General features: G+C 46.1%; 1 long non-coding RNA gene across 1 annotated transcript; it reads left to right on the forward strand.

Moving 5' to 3' along the window:
• The first annotated feature begins 12737 nt into the window (after positions 1-12737).
• On the forward strand, positions 12738-20369 carry LOC126947400 (uncharacterized). Its single transcript, XR_007723062.1, has 4 exons — positions 12738-12810; positions 15015-15073; positions 19091-19149; positions 20270-20369. It is a non-coding gene; the product is annotated as an uncharacterized LOC126947400 (long non-coding RNA).
• The last annotated feature ends 1813 nt before the right edge of the window (positions 20370-22182 follow it).

The following is a 22182-nucleotide window of genomic DNA, read 5'->3' on the forward strand; positions in this document are numbered from 1 at the left end:
TGCAAGTGAAAAATCTACCTCTGACTGCTGAGTTAGAACTGCATGATTGTAAGGAATAAAGGGGGGGGCCCGGGCACGGTGGCACACACCTGTAGTCCCAGCACTTTGGGAGGCTGAGGCAGGTGGATCACTTAAGGCCAGGAGTTCAACGCCAGTCTGGCTAACATGGTGAAACCCCGCCTCTACTAAAAATACAAAAATTAGCCAGGCACAGTGCCTCATGCACTTTTGGAGGCCAAGGCAGGTGGATAACCTGAGGTCAGGAGTCCAAGACCAGCCTTTCCAACATGGTGAAACACAGTCTCTACTAAAAAATGCTAAAGTTAGCTGGGCATGTTGGCATTAGTGTTGTGGTGCGATCTCGGCGCACTACAACCTCTGCCTCCTGGGTTCAAGCGATTCTCCTGCCTCAGCCTTCTGTGTAGCTGGGATTAGAGGCATGCATGAGCCACTGCACCTGGCCTGTGCAACAGAGCAAGACCCTGTCTCAAAAAAGAAAACACACACATACACACACACAAACAGAAAACAAAACAGAATAGCATCATTCCCTTATCATTAGCTTGAAGGAAGTGAATTGCCTGTAAAAGTTTCCATTTTCAAAAAAAGCATTAAAATACAGTGTAATCCCCGCACTTTGGGAGGCTGAAAAGGATTGCCTGAGCCCAGGAGGTGCAGCCTCGACCTCCTGGACTCAAGCGATCCTCCCACCTCAGCCCTACAAGCAGCAGGGACTACAAGCGCGTGCCACCATGCCCAGCTAATTTTTTGTATTTTTGTAGGGACAGGGTTTCACCATGTTGCCCAAGCTAGTCTGGAACCCCTGAGCTCAAGCGATCCACCGCCACGGCCTCCCAAAGTATGGGATTACCGGCGTGAGCCACTGGGCCCGGCCCAATTACTTTCTTCAGTCTGAGCATGAGCGCTGGAAGAAAAGCTCTCACTTGCATGTAAGGTTTTAGAGACAGAGTATCCCTCTGTCACACAGGCTGGAGTGCAACGGGGCAATCTCATCTGAGTGTAACCTCAACCTCCCGTGCTTGATCTTTTATATAATCTCGGCTCATTGTAATCTCAACCTGCCGGGCTCGATCGATCACACACACACACGTTTAGACAAAGTCTCGGTCTGTTGCCCAGGCTGGAGTGCAGTGGTGCGATCTCGGCACACTTCAACCTCCGCCTCCCGGGTTCAAACAATTCTCTGCCTCAGCCTCCGGAGTAACTGCGATTACAGGCGCCCGCCACCACGCCCGGCTAATTTTTGTACTTTTAGTAGAGACGGGGTTTCACCATGCTGGCCAGGCTGGTCTTGAACTCCTGACCTCGTGATCCACCCGCCTCGACCTCCCAAAGTGCTGGGATTACAGGCGTGGGCCACCGCGCCCGACCGATCGCTTATATTTTTAAAAAGATGTTTTCTTCGTTTTCTAGCGCCTTTTACACCGCTACAAAGTTTCAAAGGCTTAATGCGATTACAACGGCCCCTGAGAGGTCGAGCTCCGCGGTGCAGCTCCCTAATGCGGGGCAACCTCAGAGGGGGCCTACCCTGCCCAGGATGAGCCGCGCCAGGTGGCGGGGACGCTCCCGGGGGTCCTCGGGTCCTGGCTGGGGGAGGTGTTGTGGGATGCACGTACCCGGGATCAGGTGAGGCGAGTGCACTGCCGAGGCTGCAGCTGCCGCTGGCCATTGAGGAGCTTCTCCGCAACGGGCCCGCCAGGAGCCGGCCGGTTGGGGCGCAGCGCCTGCTCGTGACGCGTCTGGCCCTTGCTACGCCCGGCCCTGCAGGCGGGGAAGTCGTAAAGCTCCTCCCGGTAGCTTATGGGCGGCGGCAGCCGCGCCGAAGCTTGCGGACACAAAAAGGCCAGCTCAGCTGCCGGTTATATCCCCCCCGGCGGCCTGGGCCAGGCGTCCGCGCACGAGCGCTCCTGGAAGACCTGCAGCCCCGCCGCGAGTTCCGATCGGCTCCGCGTGAGGAGCGGGCTTCTGCGACGTCACAAGCGCGCGCCTTCGGTGACGTCGCAAGGATGGGCCTTGGAGCGATGTCACAGGCGGGGGCGTTCGGCGGCGTCACGGAGGTGGGAGTGTCAGTAGCTGAGCAGTTTTCTCCTGAGAGTGGAGCCTGGTAACCGCGACCTCCCCTCCAGGTCCTGTGTGTTGCTGGCTGGAGAAGGGTAGTTGACAAACTCAGACCCAGCGCAGTGTTTATGTCGGTCAAAAATACAAAAATATGTCCAGGCGCGACCAAGGCGGGAGGATCCCTTCAGGCCACGATCAGTCTAGCAACATGGTGCGACCCTGTTTTAGTAGTCCTACCTCAGCCCCCAGCTACTTGAACCCCAAGGTTCAAGGCTCCAATGAGCTATGGTCCCACCATAGCATTCCAGCCTGCGAGACTGAGGTAAACCCTGTCTAAAAAAGTAAAAAAAAGAACCTAAGTGTTCAACAGGGAGGGACTGCCAAATAAAACTGCGATCCCAGTACTTTGGGAGGCCGAGGCGGGAGGATGGCTGGCTTGGGCTGAGGAGTTCTAGACCAGCCTGGGCAACATGAAGAAACCCCGTCTCTACAAAAGATACAAAAATTGGCCGGGGGCGGTGCTCACGTGGCCTAATTTTTGTAATTTTTGTAGAGATGGGGGTCTCGCTGTGTTGCCCAGGCCAGTTTCGAGCTCCTGGGTTCAAGCGGTCTTCTCACCTTGGCCATCAGAGTCGTCAGGATTACAGGCGTGAGGGACTGTGCCCCGCCTGGGTTAGGCTGTTTAATAACAAGAAAGTGCTCCACCAGGCTTGGTGCCTCAAGCCTGTAATCCCAGCACTTTGGGAGGCCGAGGTGGGTGGATCACCTGAGGTCAAGAGTTTGAGACCAACCTGGCCATGGTGAAACTCAGTCTCTACAAAAAGTACAAAAATTAGCCAGGTGTGGTGGCACATGCCTGTCGTCCCAGCTACTCCTTGATCCCAAAAGGCTGAGGTTACAGTGAGCTGAGATTGCACCACTGCACCCCAGCCTAGGCAACACAGCGAGACTCCAAAGTATGACACCAGCCTGGGCAATGTAGTGAAACCCTGTCTCTACAAAACAAAAAACCCAGGTGTAACTGTGTCCACCTGTGGCCCAGGCTACTTAGGAGGCTGAGGTAGGAGGACTACTTGAGGCCAGGAATGAAAGCATGTCTCTAGATAGTTAACTAGCTAGCTAGATATGTAGTTTTCGACTTTTTTCCCTCGATTTGAACATGTTTTTCTAAAGTAGCATTCAACACATCAGCATTTTACAGTGTTATTAGTTGTTAATATGATTCTGTTTTTCTGAAATACAGTATCCTTCACAAGCAGTTTTGTCTTTCAAAGTACATAGATAGGTCCTCAAGTGAATTTGTCTGATGTTGGCGACCTTGGTACCATTTTCTCCAGTTGACTGGAATAGTCAGTCAATAATTTCATGTTACTGTTGGCCTGAGAAGAAGAGCCCAAAGGCAACAAGCAAATGTGCTGGTGTCCAATCACCTTCTAGAAACATTTTCACTTTCCTGTAAGGTTTCCCTTGATGAACATAGAAGTAGTGTATGTAGAACTGACCCAGTGCTGCCGTGGCAACTTCGTATATTAGGCCAAATTTACATTTCTTACCTTTGTGAGAGGCACCCTGGTAGGCTAGTGGAGTTACACACGAAGTCTGATCTCAGCTGCACTGGCCAGAGATCCAACACGGTCCAATCAAATAACATTCTCTGAGCCTGTTTCTTAAGCTGTAAAATAAGAATAACAATTATACCTGTCTAAAAAGACAGCTTATTGTATTTGAGTGGTCTTTTATTTTCTACGAAGCTGTGTTTAACACGGTAATTATTTTTATTTCCATACCACGTTTGTGTTTTGTTTTGCTTTTCTTTTGTTTTGAAATGGGGTCTATTTTTTTTTTTTTTTTTTTTTTTTTTTGAGATGGAGTTTTTCTGTTGTCTCCCAGGCTAGAGTGCAGTGGCAAGATCTCCGCTCACTGCAACCTCCACCTCCCAGGGTCAAGCGATTCTCCTGCCTCAGCCTCCTGAGAAGCTGGGATTACAGGTGCCCACCACCACACCCAGCTAATTTTTTTTTTTTTTTTTTTTTTTGAGACGGAGTCTCGCTCTGTCACCCAGGCTGGAGTGCAGTGGCCGGATCTCAGCTCACTGCAAGCTCCGCCTCCCGGGTTCACGCCATTCTCCTGCCTCAGCCTCCCGAGTAGCTGGGACTATAGGCGCCCGCCACCTTGCCCGGCTAGTTTTTTGTATTTTTTAGTAGAGACGGGGTTTCACCGTGTTAGCCAGGATGGTCTCGATCTCCTGACCTCGTGATCCACCCGTCTCGGCCTCCCAAAGTGCTGGGATTACAGGCGTGAGCCACCGCGCCCGGCATTTTTTTTTTTTTATATATATATATTCTTAGTAGAGATGGGGTTACATCATGTTGCCCAGGCTTGTCTCAAACTACTGATGTCAAGTGATCCACCTGCCTCTGCTTCCCAAAGTGCTGGGATTATAGGCGTAAGCCACCACACCTGGCTTGTTTTTAAATAAGGGTTTCTTGGCCAGGTGCGGTGGCTCACGCTTGTAATCCCAGCACTTTGGGAGGCCAAGGTGGGTGGATCACCTGAGGTCGGGAGTTGAAGACCAGCCTGACCAACATGGAGAAACCCTGTCTCTACTAAAACTACAAAATTAGCCGGGCATGGTGGTGCATGCCTGCTGTCCCAGCTACTCGGGAAGCTGAGACAGGAGAATTGCTTGAACCCAGGAAGTGGAGGTTGCAGTGAGCCGAGATCGCACCAGTGCACTCCAGCCTGGGCAAGAAGAGCAAAAGTCCCGTCTCAAAATAAAAAAAAAAAGATTTTTTAAAATGATATTTTCAGTATTTTTATAGATATGTGAGCAGCGATCTTAATAGGACGTTACCTGACACTTTGCGGGACTAGACGGTGACAGAAGTAGCTGATTTGATCCAGATGTCTAATTTATTTTTTTCTTTCTTTCTTTCTTTTTTTTTTTTTGGAGACAGTCTTGCTCTGTCACCCAGGCTGGAGTGCAGTGGCACGATTTTGGCTCACTGCTACCTCCACCTCCCAGGTTCAACCGATTTTTCTCCCTCAGGATCCCGAGTAGCTAGGATTACAGGCACATGCCACCAGGCCAGGCTAATTTTTGTATTTTTGATAGAGACAGCAGTTCACCATGTTGGCCAGGCTGGTCTCAAACTCCTGACCTCAGGTGATCTACCTGCCTCGGCCTCCCAAAGTGTTGGGATTACAGGCATGAGCCACTGTGCCTGGCCCAGATGTCTCTAATTTTAACAAGAGATGTATTGCAGGATCATAGCAGATTGAGTTGCTGGTGTATCCAGAAGGAAGTAAGCATGGAACTCAGGATAGCTGTCCTGAGTAGAGTGTGTGCTGTGCTTGAATATCTTACTGCTCATTTATACACAGGCTTTCTTGTGACCGAGTCAACAGTATCTGTTTCATAAATAATGTAGCTTGCTTGCTTTCTTGCTTTCTTTCTCTCTTTCTCTTTTTTTTTTTTTTTTGAGACAGGGTTTTACTCTGTTACCCAGGCTGAAGTGTAGTGGTGCAATCGCAGCTCACCGCAACTTCAGCCTCCCAGGTTCAAGCAATTCTCCTGCCTCAGCCTCCCAAGTAGCTGGGATTACATGTGCCACCACTCTTGGCTAATTTTTGTTCTCTTTTTTTTTTTTGAGATGGAGTTTCACTCTTGTTGCCCAGGCTGGAGTGCAATGGTGCGATCTTGGCTCACCGCAACCTTTGCCTTTCGGGTTCAAGCGATTCTCCTGCCTCAGCCTCCCAAGTATCTGGGTTTACAGGCATGCGTCACCATGTCCAGCTAATGTATTTTTAGTAGAGACAAGGTTTCTCTGTGTTAGTCAAACTCACGACCTCAGGTGATGTACTCGCCTTGGCCTCTCAAAGTGCCGGCATCACAGGTGTGAGCCACCGCTCCTGGCCTAATTTTTGTATTTTTGGTAGAGATGGGGTTTCACCATGTTGGCAAGGCTGGTCTCGAATTCCTGACCTCAAGTAATCAGCCTGCCTCGGCCTCCCAAAGTGTTGGAATTATAGGCGTGAACCACCATGCCTGGCCAGCCCTATTTCTTTAAGCCTCCACATTTTGCACTTGTTAAAAGTATTTGAACATACAATTACCCAGCTTCCCTTGTTTATGTGTGCTTGAATTTTGTACAATCTTAAATATTTTTTTCCAATCTAAGCTTTATTTTACCCCGTTTCTTCTATATTTGTATAACTTTAGGTGGCTCTCTTCATTGAAAGTTTTTTCTCAAAAGCCTTAAAATAGATTATTGTTCTTGGCAGCAAGTTGAAAGCTATTTGAGGAGAAGGGGAGACTTATGATGATTCAAATGAAGCAGACTAAAAAGTAATGAAGCAAGACAGAAGAAAAAGCAGTATTCACTTGCGCACATCCCAGAAGAATAACATTTCAGATATAACTAGAAAAAAGTATGCTGAAGTTCGCAATACAGAAATAATTATTAATACTCAAAATAGCTTTAAAGCCCTGCTCAGATTTTGAATGTTGGGAATTGACCCGGAGGTGGCTGTAACCTAAGATGGTTCCTTCAGTAATGAGCATATGTTCTTTTTCAAGATGATGATGATTCTCCACCTTCTAAGAGACCAAAGACCATTGAGACACCACAGCCACCAGTCCCGTAACCTGCCAATGCTGGGCAACAGAAAGTGAGGGAGTTCAACTCTGGTAAGTTCTCAGTGAAATCCACTACCTTTTCCTTCATCTTCTGGACTCTCAGTGTGACTGATGAAAGTTACAACATTCTCTGCAGGGGGAAATGTGTTAGCACGTATTACTACATTTTAATCACAACATCTTTGTAAAGCCAGGAGCATTTTGAAAGTCACATTACAGACATTGTTTAAACATAGTTTGTATTTGCCAAAACATAGGACACTGTGTCATCTCGTATTAATTAGTTAGTTGGCTCAAAATTAGTGCTAATGACTTAGTAATTCAATGATTTCTCTTAGCTTTAAAACCCTTTTTATTTCAGAACTATTTCACCTCTTGGTTTTCATTTTTGCTATGTGTCACTGCCTGCCAGCTGCTAATTTATTAACTCCCAGTGAATCATGTGTCCTGTGAAGGGACTGAATGAGATGTTAGTGGCAAATTATGTTGATGATTTGTATTTTGAATAGTTTGAATAAATAGAACATTAAGCTTGTATACATTTTGAAAATAGTATTTTAATGTTCTACTGTCATAGTCACCATGATTGGATATATATTGAATTTATATGTACTTTAGGATATATTTTGAATTTGTATGTATATCTGTTAAGTTTTTTTTTTTTTTTTTCTCCAGGAAAATTAGACTCTGATTTATTGAGGCATCTGTTTGATGCCACGTTAGGTGGCCCAGGCTCTGTGTAGGGGGTGAGGTTAAAGCAAGAAGAAGGGTGGTGAGAGGCAGGGGTGCCAGGTTTAGGTTGGAATACCTGGGGGTACTCTGAGGCTCCCCAGGTTTCCTTGGTCCTGGCCGGCTGTGCTGCTGGCCTGGGCATCTGATGAGCCTGCAAGGGTGACTCCCAAGAGGTGAGTGGTCCAGGTAGGGCAGGGACTTTCAAGTCATGCTGTTTGTTGGCTTTGAATCCAGACTCGTACACTTGGTAGCTGTGAACTCTCCATGCCTCAGGGACCTGCAGAACTGAGCTCTGTCTGAGCCAGGTTCCATCCAGGCACTGCAGATCCATCCAGAGGGAAACCGCCCCAAGTTGCTCACTATTCAGTGCCTTCTCAAGCAGACCCTTGTCTCCTTCTAGGCCCTCACAATCCAGTGGAGGAGACGAAACTCATCTGCCTCTGTCCCTCTGGGCGCACCTCATGCCGGTGCATCTGTGGACCTGGGCCATGCTCCTGGGCTTCCAAAGTTGGAGAAAGCTGCCAGGCTCAGGTGGGTACCTCAGAGCAGCTGCTGCCCTCTGGACACAGTGACAAAAGAACCCTGTGGGTCTGGAGCCCTGGTCTGGGGCATTGGGCAAGGCTCTTGCACTTCTCGGAGCCCATTTCCCCATCTGGATAGTGTGCTGATTCTATCTCCCTGTGGGCACTGAGGGCTCAGTGTTGGAGAGTCAGCATCTGGGGTTTGGGCTGTAATTCCCCTTCAGCCCCATAGCTGGGGGGAGCCAGGGACTTTATCGGGATTAACCTAGGTGTCATTCTAGCTTCCTGCCCCTGGCTTGGGTTCAGCATCTGAAGTAGTCTAGGCGGCAGGTGGTCCTGGTGGGGGTTGGGGCTTTTCCCCATTCTGAGGTCACACCCAGAGCCAGAAATGTTGGTGCCTGCTCTGGGCAAAGGTGGCAGCCTGTGCGACAAGAGCGAAACTCCGTCTCAAAAAAAAAAAAAAAACAAAAAACCTTCCACCATTTCAAGGGGCTCACATCTCCCTAAGGGCCCGGTAATTGGCCTGATCTGGCCTGCAGTTGGCCCCCAGGGTGCAGGTAACACCCCACCTTACCTGGCTTCTTTCTGCCAGGGCCAATCTTCAGACCTCAGGACTTTCCAGCCTATCCCACCTCCCTCTCTGGCCAGCCTTGAGCCCTTGTGGGTCCAGCACATTTTCCAGGCTGTCTCCTGGTTGTCCTTCTGCCTCAAGGTCTGGATCATGCTGCTCCCCCTCCCATTCACCAAGACCCACAAGGACCACTCCACACCCAGCTCTGCCCCATCCCCTCAGATAGTCCTTTCTCTTTCCTCAGGTGGCCAGGTGCATATCTTGGTGTCAGGACCTTCACTGCACCTGGGAATGCCTACTGGTCACCTCGGTGACAGGACCAAGGCATTTACTTGATATGACTACCCTGGTTCACTGTCTACATGGCCAGGGAAGAAGTCAGTAATAGGCTTTTGACTTGCTGAAAGGATCAGTTCTCCTGGCCCCATGGTCTAGGGATGGAGGATGCTGCAGGAGATGCACCCCTCACTTCCCAGCTGAGGACTGTGGGTCATCTCAGGGCAATTTCACAGTCCCCACGTGCCCCACCCCCTCAGCTCTGCAAATACCAAGCAGTGCAGCCTGCCTAGGGGACAGTGGGCTCAGGGGTGCCCAGGTAGTCCCCAGAATGCCCTTGGCAGGCCCCTCACCTAGGTGCTCCCACAGCTCTGTAGCAAGAGTTCTAACCTTTTTTGACTGTGGAGCCTGCTGAGAATAAGCTGTGGACTGTTTTCCAGAAAGGCATGTACATGCTCTCCATGCAAAACCTTGCATTGCGGCCAAGCGCAGTGGCTCACGCCTGTAATCCCAGAACTTCGGGAGGCCGAGCCGGTCGGATCACCTGAGGTCAGGAGTTCGAGACCAGCGTGCCCAACGTGGTGAAACCCCATCTCTACTAAAAATGCAAAAAATTAGGCGTGGTGGCAGCCACCTTACTGTTGGCTTTACACCTTACAGGCTACTCTGGAGGCTAAGGCAGGAGATTCACTTGAACCCGGGAGGCAGAGGTTGCAGTGAGGTGAGATTGCACCACTGCTCTCCAGCCTTGGTGACAAGAGCGAAACTCCATCTCCAAAAAAAAACCCTTGCATCCTTTCAGGGGGCTCACACTTCCCTAAGGGCCCGGTAGTTGAACCCCTTGGACCTGAGGGTGAGAAACCTTGCTTCAGTTCTTCCCTGGGTGATCAGCCCAGGGTAAAGAAGGAGAAGCCAAAAAGGAGGACCCATGAGAAGGGCCCCCTCCAGGAGTTTGAGGCCCACTCCCTCCTCCCCTGCCTGTCCTCTGTCCAGGTCTCCTCCCTGCTGTGCCCCACTCCTGGGGCCATAACCATTTGGAGCTGTGTTTTTCTACAGGCTCCTGGGCACAAAGTGGGCAGGCTCACCTGGAGGGGATCAGAGTAACATGGCAGGAAATGAGGGGGAAAGCTGCCCTGGAACCGCGCCTCTCTTCCCCCTCATGTCACTGGGGTGCACTCCTCCCTCACCTCACTGAGGCAGCCACATGGGTTCCATGTGAGTGCTGTCCTGCTTCCTCTGCTGCCTCTTTTTTTCCTTAGGGCTATCATAAAACTTTCTCTTTCCCAGCTCTGCCAATCTGGTGGGACATTGGGCTTCCCTCTCACAGGGTCCTGGGGACAGGCCCATCCTGTATCATACCTGCAGAGAGACCCTGTTTTTCTCCAGGGCCTGGGGAGCAGCCAGGTTCCATGAGTGAAACGCAGATCTGAACCATACCAAGCTGGGGTTGGGGTCCACACTCCTCTACTGAGAAGGAGCTAGGGATTGCAGCTAGGTGAGAGGGAGAGTGGGCAGAGCCAGACCAGACCAGGACTGATCCCCTGGAAAAAGCCTGCCTTGGGGAGTGCTGGGTGCGGTGGCTCACTCCTGTAATCCCAGCAGTTTGGGAGGCTGAGACAGGTGGATCACTTGAGGTAAGGCGTTCAAGTCTAGCCTGGGCAACATGGCAAAACCCCATCTCTACTTAAAATATAAAAATTAGCTAGGCATACTATGTTCCTGTAATCCCAGCTACTCAAGAGGCTGAGGCAGGAGAATTGCTTAAACTGGGGAGGCAGAGGTCGAAGTGAGCCGAGATTGTGCCACTGCACTCCAGTCTGGGAGACAGAGTGAAACTGTGTTCAAACAAAAACAAAAACAAAAAACACCATAATATGGCTTTGGCAGAGAGCCTGGCCAGGCAGTGCCTTCCCTTGGGTTTCTCCTGGGTAGGCCTCTGCCAGGAGGAGGCGCTTCGTTTTGCCTGTCCATGGCCCACAGCAATGGAATGTCTGCTTCCGAGGGTTGGGTGGGGGACTGCTGGCAGAACTGGAAACTTCTTCAGGTGGGTTTTTTTGTTTTGTTTTGTTTTTGTTTTCGAGATGGAGCCTTGGTCTGTCACCCAGGCGGGAGTGCAGTGGTGCAATCTCAGTTCATTGCAGCCTCCACCCCCCCACCCTGGGTGCAAACAATTCTCATGTCTCAGCCTCCTGAGTAGCTGAGATTACAGGTATGTGCCACTGTGCCCGGCTAATTTTTGTATTTTTTGTAGAGACGGCATTTCACCACGTTGGCCAGGCTGGTCTCGAACTCCTGACCTCAAGTGATCTGCCCTCCTCAGCCTCCCAAAGTGTTGGGATTACAGACATGAGCCACTGAGCCCAGCCCCTTCAGATGGGTTTTGAGGCTTCACTACAATACTAGTTTCCCGTGGCTGCTGCAACAAATTACCACACAGTGACTTGAAACAACACGAATGTATTCCCTTACAGTTCTGAAGACCAGAATTCTAAAGTAAGTCCCACTGAAGCAAGGTGGGAGCAGGGTTGTTGCCTTCCGAGGCTCTGCAGGAGAATCTGTCTCCTGGCCCTGGAGGCGGCGGCCTGCACTTCTCAGCTTGTGCTGCATGTCCTGAATGACTGGAGTTTCCTGCTTCCGTCACTACACCTCCCACCCTCTCCATCACCTTCTCTGCTCTTATAAGGATCCGGGTGAGTACATTAACCCCGCCAGTACAAGCCAGCCAAAGACCCTTAACTTCATTATATCTGCAAAGCCCCTTTTGCCATACAAGGTCATGTTCACCAGTTTCCGGGATTAGGATATGGGCATCTTGGGGGCATCAGCCTGCTACAGCTAGGCTGCAAAACTGTTACACCCTCCTGGTGTTGCAAAGATTGAGAGAAAAAGGGTTGGCATTTTTTGCTCAGGGGTCCCTCTTAAACTTGTACCTTTAAGGTCTGGGGTCCCTTTTAACCTTGTTTTTGTTTTTGTTTTTTCTTTTTTGAGGTGGAGTGTTGCTCTGTCGTCCAGGCTGGCAGTGGCATGGTCTTGGCTCACTGCAACGTCTGCTTCCTGGGTTCAAGTGATTCTCCTGCTCAGCCTCCTGAGTAGATGGGACTATAGGCACCCACCACCATGCCTGGCTGTTTTGTATTTTTGTAGTAGAGGGGGTGGGGGTGGGGAGGGGGGTTTTGGCTATGTTACCCTGAGCTCAAAGAGATCCGCCTGCCTCTGCTGCTGAAGTGCTAGGATTACAGGCCTGCACCACCACACCCGGCTGCTGTAAAGACTTATTTCCGCACAGCTGAGACAAGTTTTAGGAAGTTTGCTAAAAGACCCCTGGAGACCTCCTCTTTGTGGCCTCCCTGTTACCGTGTTTAATTTGATTGAACTTTTCTGCCCTCTTGCTTTCTGCTTCCTGGGTTCAAGTGATTCTCCTGCCTCAGCCTCCTGAGTAGATGGGACTATAGGCACCCACCACCATGCCTGGCTGTTTTGTATTTTTGGTAGAGATAGGTGGGGGTGGGGAGGGGGGTTTTGGCTATGTTACCCTGAGCTCAAAGAGATCCGCCTGCCTCTGCTGCTGAAGTGCTAGGATTACAGGCCTGCACCACCACACCCGGCTGCTGTAAAGACTTATTTCCGCACAGCTGAGACAAGTTTTAGGAAGTTTGCTAAAAGACCCCTGGAGACCTCCTCTTTGTGGCCTCCCTGTTACCGTGTTTAATTTGATTGAACTTTTCTGCCCTCTTGCTTTTCAACTTCTCTAATAGTCTCTCATTAAACCAATTCTAAGAACCACCAAAAAAGGGAAAAATTTTTTTCAAAGCAGTAAAATGATGTGGACGGTTAGAATGTAAAATATATGAAATAAGTTCTTACATGTTAGTGCTGCTCTGACATAGGGACATATTATTGAGAATCAGCTTTTGCTCAGTTTTCAGAGAAATGGAATAATCGTATCGCTGATCTACATAAGCAAGTTGAAGAATTGTCTGAAAGAAAATATGGTATGTCTAAACTGGAAAAGTCCTGTAATCCTGTGTTCATGAGCATTTACACAGTGGAGTTACTCTTCATCATGGGGGTACTGTGGACAGGCCCAGGGCTGCCGGTGAGTCATGCCTCCTTACACGTTTCTCCTTGTCAGGTGCTTTGTAGTGTCTAAATATTGGAAACATTCTCTGTTTCTAAATTGCTACAAAGCTAAGGAAAAGTTGTGTTTCTTTAATTATTAGAATTTTTTTAAACTTTCAGCATGGAGATTGGGAATTTATTTACATATGTATTGCAAAGCCCTTCATCTTAGGGATTTCATTGAATTATTATTATTATTTTTTTTTTGAGACAGAGCCTCACTGTGTCACCCAGGCTGGAGTACAGTGGTGTGATCTCTACTCACTGCAACCTCTGCCTCCCGGGTTCAAGCAGTTCTCTGCCTCAGCCTCCTGAGCAGCTGGGATTACAGGCGCCAGCCACCACGCCTGGCTGATTTTTGTATTTTTAATAGAGATGGTATCATGATCTTGGCCAGGCTGGTCTTGAACTCCTGACCTACTGATCCACCTGCCTCAGCCTCCCAAAGTGCTGGGATTACAGGTGTGAGCCACCATGCCTGGCCAAATGTTATTTTTTAAAATGAATTGTTTCTCTTAGTCTGCTTCATTAAATTTGGTATTCATCCAGGTGTGGTGGCTCACGCCTGTAATCCCAGCACTTTGGGAGGTCGAGACAGGCAGATACTTGAGGTCGGGAGTTCAAGACCAGCCTGACCAACATGGAGAAACCCCGTCTCTACTAAAAATACAAAATTATATGGGCGTGGTGGCACATGTCTGTAATCCCAGCTACTCGGGAGGCTGAGGCAGGAGGATCGCTTTAACCCGTGAGGCAGAGGTTGTGGTGAGCCGAGATTGCACCATTGCACTCTAGCTTGGGCAAAAGGAGCAAAACTCCATCTCAAAATAAATAAATAAATAAATAAAAATTCAGTACTCACCAAGGTGCCCCTATTGTCTCTGCTTTTATCTTGATGCATCACTGAGTTGACATTAGATTTCAAATTCGTCATTGCACTTATACTATTCTATCCTGAAGCCACCTTTATATAATGATGAAAGAAATTAGCAATTTGTTATTATCCTCTGTCTGTTGGTGTATATCAAGTGCTTACCTAAAAAGAGCAATAACCAAAGTGCTTACCTAAAAAGAGCAATAACCAGTGGAAAACATCATGTGTTTTACTGTTTTTATTTGGATGACTACTTGTAACCTTCTAGCAAACTATAAAATTGTATGAGATGCAGAATTTTGACTGAATTGTCTTAAGTGAACGTTTAATCATGATAAATCATATTGATGGTATTTATGTTAATATACTTAAGTGAACATTTTTTTCTTCATCATGAATAATATAACGTACTCCTCAATGAAAATCTAGAATTAAATTTGCTAGTGAATTCAGTAACATTTCCATAATATTTTTAGTTATGTGCTTAAGGTTCTCTTAGTGTTTCTCCCACTTTTTAATAGCTTGTGCCTTTTTTGCGTTTGTTTTTTTTTGGTTCATTTTAAAGTAAAAATCTCACAACATGTGATACCTGGAACCAGTGTAACGGTCTCACCTGGTGGTAAGACCGTAGGCTCTGGGGACACAGGCTGGCCATGTCTCTTCTCCTGTCTGAGCTTTAGTGTCCTCTTTTGTGGTCATGAGAACTGAAGATCTATCCTGAAGATTTGATAAGACACTAAAGTGCTTCATATAATACCAGGCATATACATGCACAGTAAATGCTTCCTCCTTACATTTTTATTGATTGATTGATTGAGACAGAATCTTGCTGTTTCACCCAGGCTGGAATGCAGTGGTGTGATCGTGGTTTCTGCAACATCTGCCTCCTGGGTTCAGGCAATTCTCTTGTCTCAGCCTCCTGAGTAGCTGGGCTTACAGGTGCCTGCCACCATGCCTGGTTAATGTTTGTATTTTTAGTAGAGACAGGATTTCACCATGTTGGGCAGGCTGGCCTCGAACTCCTGACCTCGTGATCTGCCTGCCTCAGCCTTCCAAAGTGCTGGGATTAAAGGCATCAGCCGCCGTGTCCAGCCTGTCTTTTCTTATCACAACCACCCTTGGTGATGAAATGTTAAATAAGTACTAGTGGATATTATTTTGCTTAATGTTGCCTAGTGAATATTAAGTATTCTTACCTTTCAGAAATGAACTTACGAATTCAACAGGTGAAGATTTACAGTTTGATTAAACAGCTTCAGGAGGTAGGTCTTCAATCTTAAGTCAGATTAGAAGATTATGTGAAATAATTATTTAAGGTTTAACATTGAATTCTTTTAATGGTACCCTCCACATGAAATAATATGCCTCTAAGTATTAATTATGTGCCAGGACAAGAGAATTCATGTTGTCAAAATTCTCATACTCTCTAGGACAGTGAACTCATTTTCTTTTTATTAACCCATTACAAATACATGTAAATATTGCATTTACGGGTAGACAGAACCGGAAGAACAGTATTTGTCCTACTTTTGAGATGCAAGATTTATCTAGTGTAATGCATTGAACAGATTATTATTGAAGTCTACACCGGTCAACTGAACAAGCATTTGTCATATGTCCATGATACGTAGGACAGAAGGTTTTCTTTTAGAGTGTGGAGCCATGCATATTATCTTTTAATTAGATTTAGTTAGATAGGTTTTTAAAGAAATAGAAGTATAATTGATTTTCTTGTTTTGGCTCTGGAGTGGGGACGATACAGAATGGAATGACACTGTTTAGATTTGCTAAAATGGAAGGATAGCCAGTGAGATCATATCCCATCTCCCTGGACCTTTGGCTTTTACAGGTTGAGCTATAAGAACAATTAGAAAAATGGATATCATTTAAACACAGTATGTAGAAAAGAATAATTTCTACATATTGTGAATAATTGCACCTGCTAGCAGTTCTTTTTTTTTTTTTTTTTTTTAGATGGAGTTTTGTTTTGTTGCCCTTGCAGTGCAGTAGTGTGTTCTCAGCTCATGGCAAGCTTTACCTTCTGGGTTTAAGCAATTCTACCTGCCTCAGCCTCCCAAGTAGCTGGGATTACAGGCACCTGCAACCATGCCTTCCTAATTTTTGTAATCATAGTAGAGTTGAGGTTTCACCATGTTGGCCAGGCTGGTCTTGAACTCCTGACCTCATGTGATTTATCCACATTGGCCTCACAAAGCGCTGGGATTACAGGCATGAGCCACTGGGCTTGGCCATAATTTTTTTAATAATGTTGTTTTATTTTAGGAAAGTAAATACAATGAGCAGGACTTAGCTCCAGTTTTCTCTTACTGTTTTTTGTTTGTCTGTTTTGTTTTGTTTTGAGATAGAGTTTAGCTCTTGTTGCCTGGGCTGGCGTGCAATTCCGTGATCTTGGCTCACTGCAGCCTCCACCTCAAGCGATTCTCCTTCTTCAGCCTCCTGAGTAGCTGGGATTACAGGCGCCCTCCCCAATGTCTGGCTACTTTTTGTATTTTTACTAGAGATGGGGTTTCACTGTTAGCCAGGCTCGTCTCGAACTCCTGACCTCAGGTGATTCACCCGCCTTGGCCTCTCAAACTGCTGGGATTACGGGTGTGAGTCACGACAACCGGCTTTAATGGGATATTTCACTACAGACTTTGATAAACAGAATATTAGCATTTTTGCTGTTGTTTTTATTTCAGTCATTATTTAAGGTTTAACATTGAATTCTTTTAATGGTACCCTCCACATGAAATAATATGCCTCTAAGTATTAATTATGTGCCAGGACAAGAGAATTCATGTTGTCAAAATTATCATACTCTCTAGAACAATGAACTCATTTTCTTTTTATTAACCCATTACGAATACATGTAAATATTGCATTTACGGGTAGACAGAACTGGAAGAACAGTATTTGTCCTACTTTTGAGATGCAAGATTTATCTGGCATAATGCATTGAACAGAGTATAATTGTTCAATGTTTTGAACAATAATATTTTTATTTTATTGCTATTTTTCTTTAGACTCAATTATATTAACAGAAGTAAAGATAAAAGTATAAAAGTTAAAGACCAATACAGATTTAATAGTTATTCTATTCTACATATTGTGTTTAAATGATATCCCTTTTTCTTTTTGTCCTTATAACTCAAGCTGTAAAAGCCAAAGGTCCAGTGATGATCCCATACCCTTTTTTCCAGTGTCATGTTGAAGATCTTTATGTAGAAGGCCGTTCCAAAGGAACTTTTTTTTTGTGGTGGGGGATGGGGTTTTCATTCTTCTTGCTGAGGCGGGAGTGCAATGGCGTGATCCTGGCTCACTGCAACCTCTGCCTCTTGGGTTCGTGTGATTCTCCTACCTCAGCCTCCCGAGTAGGTGGGATTACAGGCGCCCACCATCATGCCAGCCTGATTTTTGTATTTTCAGTAGAGGTGGGGTTTCAGCATGTTGGCCAGGCTGGTCTTGAACTCCTGACCTCAGATGATCCTCCTGCCTCAGCCTCCCAAAGTGCTGGGATTACAGATGTGAACCACTATGCCCTGCCAGGAATTTTTTTTAAGAAGACTGTCTACTAATGGAATTCCTGGCCTGGAGAGGATATTGCTGTCAAAGGAATGGATTCATTTTTTTATTAAAAGTTAAGACTCTTGGATTCTTATTGGACTCTCCTCTCTGTTCTGAGTAATAAATTTTTTTTTATTGTTGACAAATATTTATTCACCACCAGGGTTATATTTAATTAAGTCTGAGTTATTTTATGGTTTTGTTTTGTTTTTTTTTTTGAGATGGAGTTTTGCTGTCCTTGCCCAGGCTGAAATGCAATGGTGCGATCTCGATTCCATGCAATGTCTGCCTCCTGGGTTCAAGCGATTCTCCTGCCTCAGCCTCCCGAGGAGCTGGCATTACAGGCATGTGCCACTATGCCTGTCTAATTTTGTATTTTTAGTAGAGTTGGGGTTTGTCTATGTTTGTCAGACTGGTCTTGAACTCCCAACCTCGGGTGATCTGCCTGCCTCAGCCTCCCAAAGTGCTGGGATTACAGGCGTGAGCCACTGCACCGGGCCTATTTTAGGTATTTTTATCTTCCACTTTTTAATTTATCTGGGTCCAACATTGAGTAAGTCATGCCAGTGTTAGCTTTTAAAACGTGAAGACTGCCCTCACCTGACTGGCACGCAATTGACATTTTCTTTCACAGTTTTCTGCTACTTTTGCTAAAGAAAATAGTATCCATGTCTTGTTTTTAAGCCTGAGTTTTTTTTTTTTTTTTTTTTTTTTTTGAGGCGGAGTCTCGCTCTGTAGCCCGGGCTGGAGTGCAGTGGCTGGATCTCAGCTCACTGCAAGCTCCGCCTCCCAGGTTTACGCCATTCTCCTGCCTCAGCCTCCCGAGTAGCTGGGACTACAGGCGCCCGCCACCTCGCCCGGCTAGTTTTTTGTATTTTTTAGTAGAGACGGGGTTTCACGGTGTTCGCCAGGATGGTCTCGATCTCCTGACCTCGTGATCCGCCCGTCTCGGCCTCCCAAAGTGCTGGGATTACAGGCTTGAGCCACCGCGCCCGGCCAGCCTGAGATTTTAAAGCCTATGTGGGAATAAATGATTTTTATAGATGTGTAGAGAAAGATAGTCTTGAATGCAATGTGATATTAAAGGATCCCATTTAAGATTATTGTAATATGTTTCAAAGACCTGTGGGTTGCAAAGTTACCAGTTTATTTGTGAGGACACATCCTCCACGAAGTACCTGATGAGACCATTTGCAATTATTATTTTGTTTGGTTAATGTATAGAAACCTCAAAAGAAGATTTAGCTGTGCTCAAGCATCCCGATTGTCTTGTCTTTTCTTAATTAATTAATTAATTAATTATTTTTTTTCCCTCCTGAGATGGAGACTTGGTCTTTCACTTAGGCTTAGAGTACAGTGGCATGATGTTGGCTCCCTGCAATCTCTGCCTCCTGGGTTCAGGCAATTCTCCTGCCTCAGCCTCCTGAGTATCTAGGATTACAGGCATCTGCCATCACACTTGGCTAATTTTTGTATTTTTAGTAGAGACGGGGGTTTCACCATGTTGGTCAGGCTAGTCTCGAACTCCTGACCTCAAGATCTGCCTACCTCGGCCTCCCAAAGTGCTGGGATTACAGGTGTGAGCCACGGTGCCCAGTCTGTCTTTTCTTTTCACACCCACCCTTGGTGATGAAATGTTAAATATGTACTAGTGGATATTACTTTGCTGAATATTGCCTAGTGAATATTAAGTATTTATTCTTACCTTTCAGAGATGAACTTATGAATTCAACAGGTGAAGATTTACAACTTGATAAATCAGCTTTGTGAGGTAGGTCTTCAGTCTTTAGTCAGGTTAGAAGATTATGTGAAGTAACGTTTAACATTAATTTCTTTTAATGGTAGCTTTCACATGAAATAATATGCCTCTAAGTATTAATTATGTGCCAGGACAGGAGAATTCATGTTTTCAAAATTCTCATACTCTCTAGAACAAACTCATTTTCTTTTTATTAACCCATTTTTAAATATGTGTAAATACTACATTTTGGGTAGACAAAACTGAAAGAACAGTATTTGTCCTACTTTTGAGGTGTAAGATTAATGTGGCGTAATGCATCGAACAGGTTATTATTGAAGTCTACACCAGTCAGCTGAACAAGCATTCATCAAATGTCCATGATACTCAGGACATAAGAAGTTTTTTTTACTAGTATGGAGCCGTGCATATTATCTTTTAATTAGATGATTTAGTTAGATATGTTTTTAAAGAAATAGAAATATAATTGATTTTCTTGTTTTGGCTCTGGAGTGGAGTGGGGACGAACAGAATGGAATCACACTGTTTGCAATTACTAAAATGGAAGAAGGATTGCAGCAAGATCATATCCCTAGTCTCCCCATAGCAAATGTCATGTGCTAGCTGTTTTGTGTGTGTGTGTGTGTTTTTTTTTTTTAAGATGGAGTTTTGTTCTGTCACCCATGCTGGAGTACAGTGGTGTGATCTCAGCTCATGGCAAGCTCACCTCCTGGGTCCAAGCAATTCTCCCTGCCTTAGCCTCCTGAGTAGCTGGGATTACAGGCCCCTGCCACCACGCCTGCCTAATTTTTGTATTTGTAGTAGCGTTGGGGTTTCACCATGTTGACCAGGCTGGCCTCGAACTCCTGACCTCAGGAGATTCACCGGCCTCAGCCTCCCAAAGTGCTGGGATTATGGGTGTAAGTCACTGCACTTGGATTTAATGGGATATTTCACTGCAGACTTTGATAAACAGAATATTAGCATTTATGGTGTTCTTTTTATTTTACTCATACTATTTTTCTTTGGACTCAATTACAATAACAGAATTAAAGATCGAAGTATAAAAGTTAAAGACCAATACAGATTTAATAATTATTCTTTTCTACATATTGTGTTTAAATGACATCCTTTTTTCTTTTTGTTCTTATAGCTCCAACTGTAAAAGCCAACGGTCCGGGGATGATCCCATACTGTTTTTTCCAGTCTCATGTTGAAGATTTTTATGTAGAAGTTCTTCCCAAAGGAATGTTTTTTTTTTTGAGACAGAGTTTTCACTCTTGTCGCCCAGGCTGGAGTGCAATGGTGTGACCTTGGCTCATGCACCATGCCAGGCTAATTTTTGTATTTTTAGTGGAAATGGGGTTTCGCCATGTTGGCCAGGCCAGTCTCGAACTCCTGACCTCAGGTGATCTTCCTGCCTCAGCCTCCCAAAGTGCTGGGATTAGAGGCGTGAACCCATGCCCGGCCAGAAATGTTTTTTTTAAGAAGGCTGTCTACTAGTGGAGTTCCTGGCCTGAGAGGATATTACTTTCCAAGGAAAGGATTTATTTCATTATTTAAGGGTAAGATTCCTGGATTCTTACTGGACTCTTAATCTCTGTTCTGAGTAATCCATCTTTTTTATTGTTGACCAATAGTCATTCACCACTAGGGTTGTATTTAATGAAATCTGAGTTATTTTATGGCTTTTTTTTTTTTTCTTTTGAGACCAAGTTTTGCTCTCATTGCCCTGGCTTGAGGGCAATGGTGTGATCTCAGGTCATCACATTCTCTGCCTTCTGGGTTCAAGCTGTTCTCCTGCTCGGCCTCCTGAGTAGCTGGGTTTACAGGCACGCGCCACCATGCCCAGCTAATTGTTTGTATTTTTAGTAGAGATGGTGTTTCACCAGGTTGACCAGGCTGGTCTCGAACTCCTGACCTTGGGTGATCCACCCGCCTCGTCCTCCCAAAATGCTAGGATTACGGCACTTTAATCCTAGCACCGTGCCCAGCCTGGGCCTGCTTCTTTCATTCTCTTTTTCTTTTTTTTTTCATTAGCAGTTTAAAATTGGTGACTTATTCAGACACAAGCAAAAGAATATTAGCTCAGCTTTGGAAATAGGTGTGAGCCCATGTATGATTTTCCTAGTTTCTCCTCCCCCTTCGCTTTTTGCTCTCTTGTTAGAATGTTAATTGTTTTCTCTCTTTCAATCTTTTTTCCCCATTTCTTTTTTTTTGTTTTTTTTTTTTTTTTGAGGCGGAGTCTCGCTCTGTCACCCAGGCTGGAGTGCAGTGGCCGGATCTCAGCTCACTGCAAGCTCCACCTCCCGGGTTTACGCCATTCTCCTGCCTCAGCCTCCCGAGTAGCTGGGACTACAGGCGCCTGCCACCTCGCCCGGCTAAGTTTTTGTATTTTTAGTAGAGACGGGGTTTCACTGTGTTAGCCAGGATGGTCTCGATCTCCTGACCTCGTGATCCGCCCGTCTCGGCCTCCCAAAGTGCTGGGATTACAGGCTTGAGCCACCGCGCCCGGCTTCCCCATTTCTTTGGCAGACATTTTTATTTGTCTTGGAAGAGTAGGCGAAGAGCTGTTTTTAGGACTCTTTGAAAGGGTACAATATGGATGACAGTCTTGGCTAATGGTAACCAGATCCAGGGAGCCGGGGTCAGTGTGAGCTGGAATCAGTTCAAATTAGCAAAGCACTGGTACTCGGTGGCAGGAATACAAGTGACCGCAAATTGTTCAACACATCTGGAAAGGGATACTGACATCATCCTCAGAATCTGTGGGGAATACACATAGCCCGTAAGACGCATTCCTCTTTGACCCTATAAAGATTCTTTGAAGAATAATACCCTTAGCAATTTTCTAGCCAGCTTGCCTGCTTATTTATCTTTGAGGACAACATGCCTCGTGGAGCTCCACAGGCCCCAGAGGATTCTGCATTTGAAAGTGCTGAAGCTGAGAGACTGGGTCTTGGTGGACCCCAAGAGGTCTGCTTTTCCTCTACTCATTGTTCCTTTTTTTTCCCGGCAACTGGCATTGCTGTTTAAATGGGTTGTTCTTTGCCGTTTAAGTTGTTT

This window comes from Macaca thibetana, unplaced genomic scaffold, assembly GCF_024542745.1.
Source record: "Macaca thibetana thibetana isolate TM-01 unplaced genomic scaffold, ASM2454274v1 unplaced_scaffolds232, whole genome shotgun sequence".
NCBI classification, from domain to species: Eukaryota; Metazoa; Chordata; class Mammalia; order Primates; family Cercopithecidae; genus Macaca; species Macaca thibetana.